General features: G+C 37.2%; 1 protein-coding gene across 1 annotated transcript in view; it reads left to right on the top strand.

The window, feature by feature from the left end:
• Nucleotides 1–910: 910 nt before the first annotated feature.
• Nucleotides 911–12,486, top strand: part of LOC150041609 (putative MAGE domain-containing protein MAGEA13P) — a 132,123-nt gene continuing 120,547 nt past the window's right edge. Inside the window, exon 1 of the mRNA XM_090325814.1 lies at nucleotides 911–1,011. The gene's annotated coding sequence lies outside the window, so the exon portion shown is untranslated. The remainder of the gene's footprint in view (nucleotides 1,012–12,486) is intronic.

Genomic DNA, 12,486 nt, shown 5'->3' on the forward strand with positions numbered 1-12,486 from the left:
GGATGAATATTCATAGGTATATTCCAGTGGTAGAATGAGAACACACTTGTCCCCCAATATTTATATATATATACATATCTATAATGAAATAAATATTAGTAACATTAAGCATAATACATAAAGAGAAAGGGTGGACATGTCAGTAGTAACCATAGTTCTGCTACTTTTGTTATATAACTTTGGGCCAATAACTTCCTTTATGTTTGAGACTCAGTTCCTTTGTTTGTACAACAAAGACAAAATGTTATAATGTTAGCTTTCAAAAGCCTGCAATTCTAACAAAAGAAGGAACCAAGAATATAGACAAATGTCACAATTTGGCATTTGATAGAGCAAAGAGACCTGGTTGTTTGAATTCTAGAACATTGTTTGTTCAGAAACAGAAAGTGTGTAAGTGTATGGGTATTGCTTTGATCTCCAAATAGGTGGTGAAACTCTACAAAACACAACAAGGGAATAGTTTAGAACCTTTGAGGAACAAAGGGAATATTTAAAAACACTGATAGGTATTATCCTATGTATATAACGTATCTTAAAAACTGCATCCTGAATTGTGATGGGAGAAAAGAATAATGTTTTATGAGAAGTAGATATGTCTTGTAATGGTGTCATTGTGAGGATGGAAATATCTAAGTTCCTGGGAGATTTGAGGGAGTTGTGGGCACTGGAATGCAAGGTGAAGAATGGATAAAGCCTCCCTTTCATCACTGCTCCTATTCAAAGTAACCTTTCACATGTTATAACTGCCTCCTTCTATTCACCAAGCCCTACAATCTGATTAAATTCATTGCCCAAATACTGATTATATAGCTACAGTATGTTGGACAGTCTGAAGAATGTAACACTGTATAAAATCTAGTGTAGAGCTGTACTACTTACTCTTTATTCATAATATCTATTGCTTGAATTTCGCTGCAACAAATTTATTCTCCAAGGCTCAGGGCCCTGGTTGCATCTTCGTTTATTCTCCAAGGCTCAGGGCCCTGGTTGCATCTTCGTTGGAACTCTCTGGTAAGTGATGCTGCATTTCCTCTTTTCTCCCTTCCCCTTTTCCTTCCTTTGTGTTTTTTCAGCTCTTTCTGTGCTTTCCTCATACTTGCCACTACCTGTCTTAGTTTCCTGGAAGCAATTCTAAATAAGTGCGATCTCCTCCGGCTGTCTGTGAGAAACAAATGTGAGGCCTGAGTATGTTTTGTTTCTTATACAGCAGGGACACAAGGCTGCTAAGTCTTTCTACAGGGGCCCTTGCAGGCATGATTCAGAATAGTAATCACTAATCATTACTGTTTTATGTCCTGTGCTGAACATTTTACATGGCTTTGCTTATTGAATCTTCACAATGATTTTCCAGACTAAATGGGATTGTTAAAATAGTGCCATTCCTATACGAATGCAGATCTGCCTGGCTCCCAAATGTGTTAAGACAGTATGCTAATCCATTTCCAGAGTATCCAATAATGCCCTGTCATCTATCTATGGCTCCTGTAAGTGTGCTTTCAGTTTGAAGCTAGAGCTTCACAGCTTTGTTTCAGTCAGGCCAATATGGAGTGATTTTGTGTGTGTGTGTGTGTGTGTGTGTGTGTGTGTGTGTGTGTGTATGTATGTGTGTGTTTGTGTGTGTATGTGTGTTTTTAAAGCTCACATAAACCACTGTTTTGTGAATAGAAGAGGAAGAGGTGAGCACGCAGGGTGATCTGAAATTTGCAGGGAACAGTAGACCCAGGCAAGGAAAAGGATTCTCCACAGTCTTGTGAGCCACTTGGATATGAATAAAAAGAATTTTGAGGTAAGAGATGGGAAATATTAAAAGACAAACTGATTAAATTTGGTCTAGCCACATAATTCATAGATTTGTTTTTGTTTTTTTTTTTTTGCCAGTCCTGGGCTTGGGCTCAGGGCCTGGGTTTTTCTCAAGGCTAGAGCTCTACCGCTTGAACCACAGCTTTTTTCTATGTATGTGGTACCAAGGAATCAAACCTGGGTTTCTGCATGCTAGGCAAGCACTCTACTATTAGGATAAACTCCCAGTCCTATATTTGGTTTTAAAGACTTGATTGGAGATTGTTTCCACTGAATAGAAAACATGGGAAGAGTCTGCCCCAAAATGCTAAATTTCCTTGAATAAAAATGGAAGAGCAAAGATGCCAGTTCTTTGAGCCCTGCCCAATATAAACCTGTAACTACAGACTGACGCACTAATATTGAGGGAGGAAATATCACAGTGCATTGTGACACATGGGTGAATCAGACCTGTTATGTAGAAATTGGTTTTAGAGTAAAAATGTAGAAAACATTAGAGCAAGGATTTTTTCTTTTCATATATTTTTATTGTAATAATAGAAGGGTTACGATATGTGTCGGGGTTTTTAGCACTCCTTGTCCCTTGACCCGCAGGAGCGGCAAGGAGAACACAGAGGAGACCGAGAAAGGTTAGGGCCAGCTGGCCGCCTTCACCTAGCCCTCCCTTTCTAGAGGGAAGACACAGATGCGCCAGGGAGACTGTCACAGCAAAAACTCATTTATTGGGAAAGTAGAAGGGGCTATAGTAAGATGCAGGAGCCTATCAGCATAAAGGTGGGCAGGATAGGGAGAGGTAGGTGCGGTCAGAGAGGGCGGTGGAGCCAATCCATGGGTTCGAGGTAGCCTTATTTTACATCACAAATCACAGCCAAACCTCCCAACCAGGAGACCAGCAGGTTGGATCTCCAAAACCAGGAAGTGAGCACTGGACCATGAGGTAGGCCTTTTACCCTTGATGTGACGTGCCCCACAGATATGTTCACCAGATAGAAGGTGCAATAATTCACAAACATTGACATCCTTTCTTATGTCTTGGTCCCCATTTCCTTCCTCTGCAGTTTAATGCAGTCCCACTTATCCAGACTTTCTGTGATTTGTTGTGTTTCTGGGTCCTTATTAAGAAAGTTTCGACCTGTGCCAAGGAGACCTAGTGTATCTCTTATTCCTTCTTGTAAAATTTTCAGTGTATCTGCTTTTACCCCCAGGTCTTTGATCGATTTGGAGTCAATCCTGGTGCAGGGTGACAAAGAAGAATCTGCAGGTGTAGAGCAAGGTTTTTTTTTTTGTCAGTTGTGGGGCTTGAACTCAGGGTCTGGGGCCTGCCCATGATCCTTTTCTGAGCTCAAGGATAGCATTCTATTATTTGAGCCACAGCATCACTTCCTAAGAATTATTAGAGAATAATATTCACACCACTGCTTTTTAAACAAAGGCAGGTAATTTTATGAACAAATACTGCAGTGACCCTCCCATCTGAGTAATATTTATTAATACAAGAATAACAAATTATTTCTCACTATATTTATAGCCAGTAGCAGTTAGTGGAGGGACTTAGGATTCATGTATAAATCACATTTTAATGCTGCATGTCAGATACAAAATAGATCTCCTGGTTTTCATTCCATTTCATACTCCAATCACTTTGCTTACATTTTATATTAACAATTTTTATTTGACTTTAGGGTGAATTTTTATAAACATTTGGTGGCTCTCAATACATACACTCTTGCCTTTTTCCAATTATGGAGGTACTCGAAACCAGTTTTTCAGTTCTATGCAATTGGAAGTGTGAAAGAAATTCCCTCTTCAAATGCATTTTACAAGGGGTCGGGAGTTTGGCCTAGTGGTAGAGTGCTTTCCTAGTATGCAGAAAAACCTGGGTTTGATTCCTCGATACCACATATGTCGATAGAGGCAGAAGTGGTACTGTGGCTCAAGTGCTAGAACTCTAGAAACTCGAGAGTGGTAGAACTCTCAAGTTCTTGTAACTTGTGTGGTAGAACTTGAGAAAGCCCAAGGACAGTGCTCAGGCTCTGAGTTCAAGCCCCAGGACTGGCAAAAAAATTCAAATGCATTTTACAAGCTGCGAACTAATAAACCACATATAAACGCATCATTTATATGTAAAGGTGTATTGCACAGGTATGGAAAAGTGTGTGTGTATGTGTGTGTGTGTGTGTGTGTGTGTGTGTGTGTGTGTGTGTGTGTGTGTTAATACTGTGAGAGCCAATGGTAAACCTTGGGGAAAGTAAGAGATGATGAGTGCTTGTAGGTGAACTTTACTATGGCTCTCCAGAAACTCTAGAAGAGTTTGAGGCAGGACTGAAGATGTAACTTAGCAGTAAAAAAAAAAGTTCCCAACATATATCTAGGAAAGGGGGAGAGAGAGAGAGAAGAGAGAGAGAGGAGAGAGAGAGGGGAGAGAGAGGAGAGAGAGGACAGACAGACAGACGGGCAGACAGGCAGACGGGCAGAGACAGAGAAAGGTAGAAGTGTGGGCAGGGAGGAGGTAAGCAGGCAGAGAGATAAGGACAAAAAGAATAGAAAGGTAGAAGTATGTTTTTCAAATGGGCCTCTTATGTTCCAGCAGTAGAAGAATGAACTACAAAGGCAAGATGAATCTATTGCAAGAAATGTGGATGGTCATTTGAGACATATTAAATCATCTCTGATTTGGAAGAAAGCACACTGCCTGGGTAAATAGACTGAGCTCCATTCCAAAAAGAACTATCTAGAAGGCAGTTAGAGCATTTTTGGAAGCTTCAGTAGACTTAGAATTTAGAGCAGTGTAAATGGGGGAAAGGTATACTCATGTGGAAGTTTAGATGGTAGGGAAAATCTAGGAAGACTGGCGAATATATTGTCAGGTTATAGCTCCTCCTTGAGGGCTGAGTTGTAGAATTGTAAATTTGTGTTGTGGTTAAAGTCCAGTGTTTATTCTCATACAGATTTGGATTTCAGTCATGATCAAGACATTTACCATAGTGCTTTGAGCAAATTACCTAAAATTTTGACTGTCCATTACATAATTTTAGAACAGAAATGGTAATCATTTTAGTAATCATTATAGTAGTTGCTATGTGTGGTTATGGTGATGATTGAATTAGTTATTAACCTGAGGTACTTAGAAAAGTTCACAGCCCAGACCAAGAATTCAACAAATAGCAGCCATTATAAAAATTACATCTTTGAGTACAGACAGGGTTAGGTCCAGAACTGAAAGTAGCTAAGAGGTCAGGCAAATCAATGTTTGATATCATAGCTTCCATTCAGTTTACAAGTCTGGCATTACATGAGAACATTTTCCCTAATATTGTTTGGGAGTGAGTATGGTCCTTTAGAGTTGAGTGCATGTAGTTAGAAAGGAAATCGAAAAACATGGACCACAAGATGAATTGCTTTCTTTATAGCAGCATAAAAGATATTGGCAGTGACATTGAGATCTGCACATTCTTCTTATGAAATTCCTTACCCAACCTATTACCCACATTAGCGTGCATTCTTGCAATGTATGTGTAATTGCTGTTTTGCATATATGTTGGCTCTCTCTGTCCAAAATCTCTCCTTAAAATACAGACATTAAGGAATAATTTTTCAATTCATAACACACATTAGACTATCTTGAAGAACTTTAAGACAAATTTTCTTCTCAAGACTTGAATGAAAGAGAGAGAAAGATGGAGACAGATGGGTGTAACACGTCACTCTTCAAAACCATTTATTATTTCCTCTGTCAGAGTGAACGATAAGAGTTTTATCCAAGGTCTATATGAATACCTAATAGCTAATCCCTAATACTTACTCTTCTGCCACCTTGCTCCTTTCCCATTATACTATAGACACTGCCTACTGTATTATTTTCTTTTGAACACGCCAAGCAAGATTCTACTTCAGAGTCAGGCATGGTGGTTCACACATGTAATCCTAGTTACTCAGGAAGCTGAGATACGAGGATCACAGTTCAAACGCAGCCTGGGCACTAAATCCGTGAGATTCTTACCTTCAACTAACCACTAGAAAACCGGAATTGGCACTGTGGCTCAAGAGGTAGGGCAGTAGCCTTGAGCTGAAGAGCTCAGGGACAGTGCCCAGACCCAGAGATCGAGCGCCATGAACAAAAAAAGAGAAAAAGATTCTACTTTGGATGCTTTACATTTGCGTTCATGCTGTCTCCCCTACACAGGCACCACCCTCTTCTTTCCTGTGGCCTTTGATTAGACATCCTGAGGACATTCCCTGACTAGTATACCTAGATAAACACCACACTTACTAGGCTTTATCCTTCTATGAAGTTTTCTCTTTATTCACTGTCACTACTTGATAATGTATTTTTTTTTACCAGTCCTGGGCCTTGATCTCAGGGCCTGAGTACTATCCTTGGACTTTCTCAAGGCTGTACCACTTAAGCCACAGCACTACTTCTGGCTTTTTCTATGTATGTGTTACGAAGGAATCAAACCCTGGTCTTTGTGCATGCTAGGCAAGCACTCTACCACTAGGCCAAACTCCCGGCTCTATAATGTATTTTAGATCAAGGTTTTTTTTTTTCCCTCCTTCGGTTGTGGGACTTAAATTCTGGGTCTGGGTGTTGTCCTGCTAAGGCTACCACACTACCACTTGAGCCACAGTGCCACTTCTGGTTTTGTGGTGGTTAACTGGAGATAAGAGTCTCACAGACTTTCCTGCCCAGGCTGGGTTTGAACTGCAATCCTCATATCTCAGCCTCCTGAGTAGCCAGAATTATAGGCATGAGTCACCATTGCCTGGTAGATCAACTTGATTTTATCTGCCCTACTAGAATATAAGATTTGTGAAGGCAATGATTTTTTTGCCAGTCCAGGGACTTGAACTTAGGACCTGAGCACTGTCCTTGGGTTTTCTCAAGGCCAGAGCTCTATCACTTGAGCCACTACATGCCTTCTGACTTTTTCCTATGTAAATGGTATTAAACCCAGGTGTATGTGTGAGGAATTTAACCCAGGTCTTGAGTGCATGCTAGGCAATCACCCTAGCACTAGGCCAGCCTCTTGGCCAGGCAGTGATTTTTATGTCTTTTCTATGCAGCAGATAGATACTAGAGTCTCACACCTAGTAGCTATTCTCCTCCTAACACATTCTCCTGCAAATGACATAATTTCATACTTCTTTATGGCTGAACAATGGTCTATTGTGTATATATCTCATGTTTTCTTTTTTAAATTTTTTTTATTTATTTTTTTATTGTAATTAGTAAAAGGGTTACATGATATTTGCCAGATAGAAGGTGCATTAATTCACATACATTGATACCCTTTCACATGTCTTGGTACCCATTTCCCTCCCCCCCACACCCCCCACCCGTCTTGGTTTTCCCCCCTTCCCTATCAAATTTCAAATAACCAAATACAAATAAATTCAATATATCAGATAACAAAGTGAGTTACTATACCAATATGAGATAACTTATTCCACTCATCATTTGAACGTTGGCTGACTCCCTACATTGGCTATTGTAGGTTGGGTTTTGAAACAAGATCTTAACTACCTTTGCCTGAACTGGCTTGGCATTCATTATTTTGCCTGCCTCTACCTCGCTAGTATCTGGGATATGTGCACCATGCCAACCTTTGTCTGTCTTGTTCATAATTACATCCTCATCTCTAGGATGTACTTCTGGTACATAATAAACTGCTCAATAAATATTTAAATATTTAATAAATGAATAAATGAATATGTGTTTTCCCCTTACTAGCTTCTGAGTATATAGGAAATCTGTGATAATGCATACTAAATAATTGGCTGAATTCAATTTGTGTGTGAAGTTCACAGTTAGAACTTCATTAGCCATAATGGCTATATTTTTTTATTCAATTGTTATAGCATGCACTCTTAACCCTCTTAAAACCTGTTGATGGTACAAAACCTGGTATCTATTACTAGATTTAACTAGAGTCTTGGAATGGAAACATTTCTGAGCTTGGGTCTAAAATCCTAGCAGATGGTTATGCAAATGTGATATCTGATAGTAATACCACATTTGCATAAGTACTGTATTTTCCATGCAATTTATTGCTTTACAAAAGGCTGGACTAGAAATGGTACATTATGTGTTTCCATTAGCTTTTAAATGTGATTGCAGTACAGATAACATGTTGGGTGTCTCTTGAGCTGTTCATGTTTGTGCAGAAAAACCTTGCAAGGCCACCAATGTGGTTCAAAGTAGAGCTTCAAGTAGCATGACTTGTCTAGAATTGGTTTGGCAGAGTGAGAGAATTGGCTTTCATTCCTCCTTTTCTGCATTATTTTCACTCAGTCCAGCACGACAGGATTTTTCACTGTCACAGGAGCAATCTTAGCTTGAACATAATCATTTCTGTGGCTATGAGATTAGAATCTTCTTTGCACAGAAATCTCTTGGTTTTTGTTCTCTACCTGTTTGAATTCTAACCATACGTTATTCACATGTCTTTTCTAACTCTTCAATGTTAAACTAATGCCCTCTCTGATGTATATTATGAAACTTTGTCCATGTTATAAATTAATTCATTTGGTAGTTTGATCTCTGAGACTCATAGTAATTAGTAGACATACTTGGAAATCCTAAGTATTAGGAGATAAAGTTTGGAGGATCATCATTGGAGACTATCCCATGTAAAATGGCAGAATAAGTTTTTTTTACAGTTGAATAATATTCCACTCTATCTATATTCTACTGTACATACATTCTACAGTGAAGAAGGCATTGAAGTGGACAAATAAATTGAATAATGGAGAAAATTAATGCAGTAAAAATTGTTTCTAGTCATCCTCATCAGGGAAAAATAGAGATCATAAATTCTCGTTATCAAGAACAAATATAAACCAAGAGAAGAAGAGGGCTAGAATATGAGATTAAGAAAAAATGATATAAAGTATATAATGTATAAAGTATATTTTCAAACATATATACTTTCATTACATGAGTTAAACACTCATAGGCATGACATTTATTAAATGTATTAACATCATGATTTTGGAAATAAAACATAAATTTCTCAAAAAAAGAATAAATGTGAAGACATATTTTCTAAAGATTTTAAAAGTTGAGTATGAGTATGTTATAAAAAGATAGAAACCAGTAATTTAAATATCATAAGAAAACTAGAGGAACACCCTAAAAATACACATGGTCAAATCTGATTAAGGAAAAAAAGAAAGTCAGAAAATCACTATTATCACTATATCCACTGGAATAATTCGATTTGTAATTTAAGACCTTCTAACAAAGAAACAATAGCCCATCTAGCTTTACTGAAGAAGTATATCAAGTATTTAAGGAAAAAATTATACTAGTCAGCAAACCTGATATATAGAAATTAGAAACACAAAAGAGAGAGCAAGTTGACATTTTTACTTCATTTGATGAGACCAGCATTCCCTGACAAGAAAAACACATAAGGATATTAAAAGAAAGCATAAGCCAATATCTGATCCCTATAAGTGGTGCCATCTCTTCTCTTAAACAGTGACAACATGGGAGTCATTTTTAAATATACCAAAGTAAATGTGCCACCATAGAAAGCTCCATGAGCAAAACGTCAAATTACTTGGTGGTGTTCCAGTTTTCCACATCTTCACTTATTTCAATCAAGCACGTAGAGAATGCAGTTAGATGCCTTTCCAATCAAAGAGCTTAGAACCTGGATAGTTATTTCTGTCTATATCTGAGTTTCCTTCTTATTTCTCTGAAGCAGAAGACATTTCATTCAGCTCACTGTTCCCAGGATTCAATCTAAGATTCTCTAATAAATTCATACTTTATAACAGACATGTATAAACATTTTATGTGAGGATAACTATTATAGGCTTCTCTGATTACACAGTCTCTAATATCAGTGCTGTCACTGTAGATAGAAAAGAGCTATAAATAATGTATAAATGAATGAGTCCAAGTATGTTTGCAAAAAGTTGACAAATACATGATGGTGGTCACATTTGACCTTCAAGTATCTATCTACTCACTTCAGGCATGGTACAGATGTCATCCAAGCCTGATCTTGTATGAGCCTAGGAAAAGAATAATACATCTTAGTTATCGATATTAATGTCCTTTGTACTTGAATGGACTCTGCCAGAACTGCAAAACATTGGAAACAGCCTTTGTGTCCAAAAGTCTAATGTACATTGTGCAAACTGTATATTGTGCAAATTCTACATATTTAGTTTTTGACATGAAATATATTCTATACACATCAAGTAAAAATTAGAATATAAAATTTTGCTTGTGCTTTATCTCTCTCTGCTCAATTTATGTTCTCAAAAGCTTCTTTTTTCCACCTCAAGAGCTTTGTACTTGCTATTTTATCTTTATGGGATGTCTTATTCTCATCCTTTGGAATAAAGGTGAAATGAGGCCTTCTTATAGATACCTTTTCTTTCCATTCTTTTGCAAGTCACCTTTTTCTAATTACTGGACAATTCCTTTTGGAATTTTTCTAAAAATTTTAAATTAATTAGTCTGCTTTAAGATTTGATTATCATTTATCTTAACTACTATGGATGTGCCCAGAGAAATGTTATCCTCATATAATAACAAATATATTATAGCCCTGAGTAAACATTGGTTCAATAAATGTATGAATAACATAATGGGTAGAGGTTATAGCACTAAAAACCTCATGAGAATAACTAAAAACTGCATGAGCACTAAAAACTACATGAGAATAGCTTTCAGACTTTTTGTTTTCTTTGTATGTCTCTCTGTTGCTCTCTGTTTCTCTCACATACACAGAGATTGAAGTAGAAAATAGACAAAGTATCTAAGTAATGTTGTACTTAGTTTCTCTATACTTAACATCCTTTTACATGTACGTTTAATTTTCTTTTTAAAATAAATAATGAATTAAGATGTGGTACACATACCTGTAATCCCAGCTGCTTGAGAGGAGCAAGCAAGAAGATCATGTATTAGATGAGCAGGGACAAAGAAAGCAAGACCCCTAGGGAACTATTCAAAGGGTAAAACACTTGCATAGCATGTGCAAGGAACTAGGTTTCTGCCTCCCTTATTTATGCAAAAGTAAAGAAAATGAAGAAGAAAGAAAAGAGTCATGGTGGCTCACATTTGTGATCCAAACCGTAAGAACAGAAACAAGACACATGAGAATATATATTTCCTTCAGAGCTGGTTGTCAAAACAATTACTAGGCCACCACTTGCTTGTTGACTAAACCCAAACTATCATTTAAATTGAACAATTGGTTTCTTAGACCAAATTTAGAACTGAAAGGGTAGTTCAATTGAATAGTGACCTCCTATGGGAAACAGTAATTATACAAGCTTTTAATTAAAATTTCAAAACCTTTTTACCAATAATGGTTAGTATGTGATATTTTAAATGGCTATGGCATATCCTTATATCATTCATATGCTGTAAATATAAATAATAGATTAGATGGATAGATGGACAAACTACATATAGCTAGAAACGTGTAGTAAGCCTGGACAAACTATACATAGCTAGAAACATGTAGTAAGTCTGAGATTTTCTTAGACTGTATACCTGCAAACATGAAAGGCTATATATGTCCACCCAGAGAAAATGAGTGCTCTCCTTCTAACTAGAACACATGCATACACACACATACAAGTAATAAATCCAAATAAGCAGTTTGTCACATTGTTATTAGTGTCATAAATGCTAATGAATTTTATCAATATTATCTTGAGTTTAAATAGACATTTAAACTCAAATTCTCTACTGTATAATAGGAACTTATTCTAATGGAAATATGAGCAATCACAAATTATTCTAAGCTGTCATGTCACCAAACTGTTTGAATTTACCTACTGCTCAAATTATCTGATATGAAAAGAATTGCTACAATGATAATTTCATCATGGATGTGGTAACAGTGATTGCTAGACCTAAATTTATTTATTGCAAATTCAATTTAACACCTTTTTCTGCAGTGATCAACACTAAATCCATGACCTGAGTCATGTTAGTCAAAGATTAGACCACTGAGCTATTGCCTCAATACAAAATTCAGTTAAAAACCTTTTTAGGCTCATGATGGTTTTCATTTATATAGTCAACTAATGAATAGTAGCTTAGTAACTGTTTAACAACCAGCTCTCAAGGAAAAAAAATTTGTGCCAACGTAGCATATTTTACTTATATGAAGAATGTGTACATACAAATTGTATCATTGAACCAAATGCCATTTTTTTTTGCCAGTCCTGGACTTGAGCTCAGGGCCTGAGCACTGTCCTTGTACTTTCTCAAGGCTAGAGCTCTACCACTTGAGCCTTAGGATAGGGAAGCGGGGAAAACAAGATGAGGGGTGGGGGTCGGGGGAGGGAAATGGGGACCAAGACATGAGAAAGGGTATCAATGTACATGAATTAATGTACCTTCTGTCTGGCAAATATAATGTAACCTTTCTATTAATTACAATAAAAATATATGAAAAAAGGAAATACAAATCAAAACAACTCTAAGATTCCACCTCACTCAGAATGGCCATGATTAAGAAATCTAATAACAACAGATGCTGGCAGGGATATGGCCAGGAGGGATCACTACTACACTGTTGGTGGGAGTGCAAACTCCCTTCAACCACTATGGAAAGCAGTATGGCAGTTCCTCAAAAGAATAAACAGAGCTCCCCTATGGCCCAGCAATTCCACTCTTTAGCTTTTACTCAATCGTCCAGAAACAAGGAC

The sequence above is a fragment of the Megascapheus bottae genome, chromosome X (genome assembly GCF_031878675.1).
Source record: "Megascapheus bottae isolate mThoBot1 chromosome X, mThoBot2.hap1, whole genome shotgun sequence".
NCBI classification, from domain to species: Eukaryota; Metazoa; Chordata; class Mammalia; order Rodentia; family Geomyidae; genus Megascapheus; species Megascapheus bottae.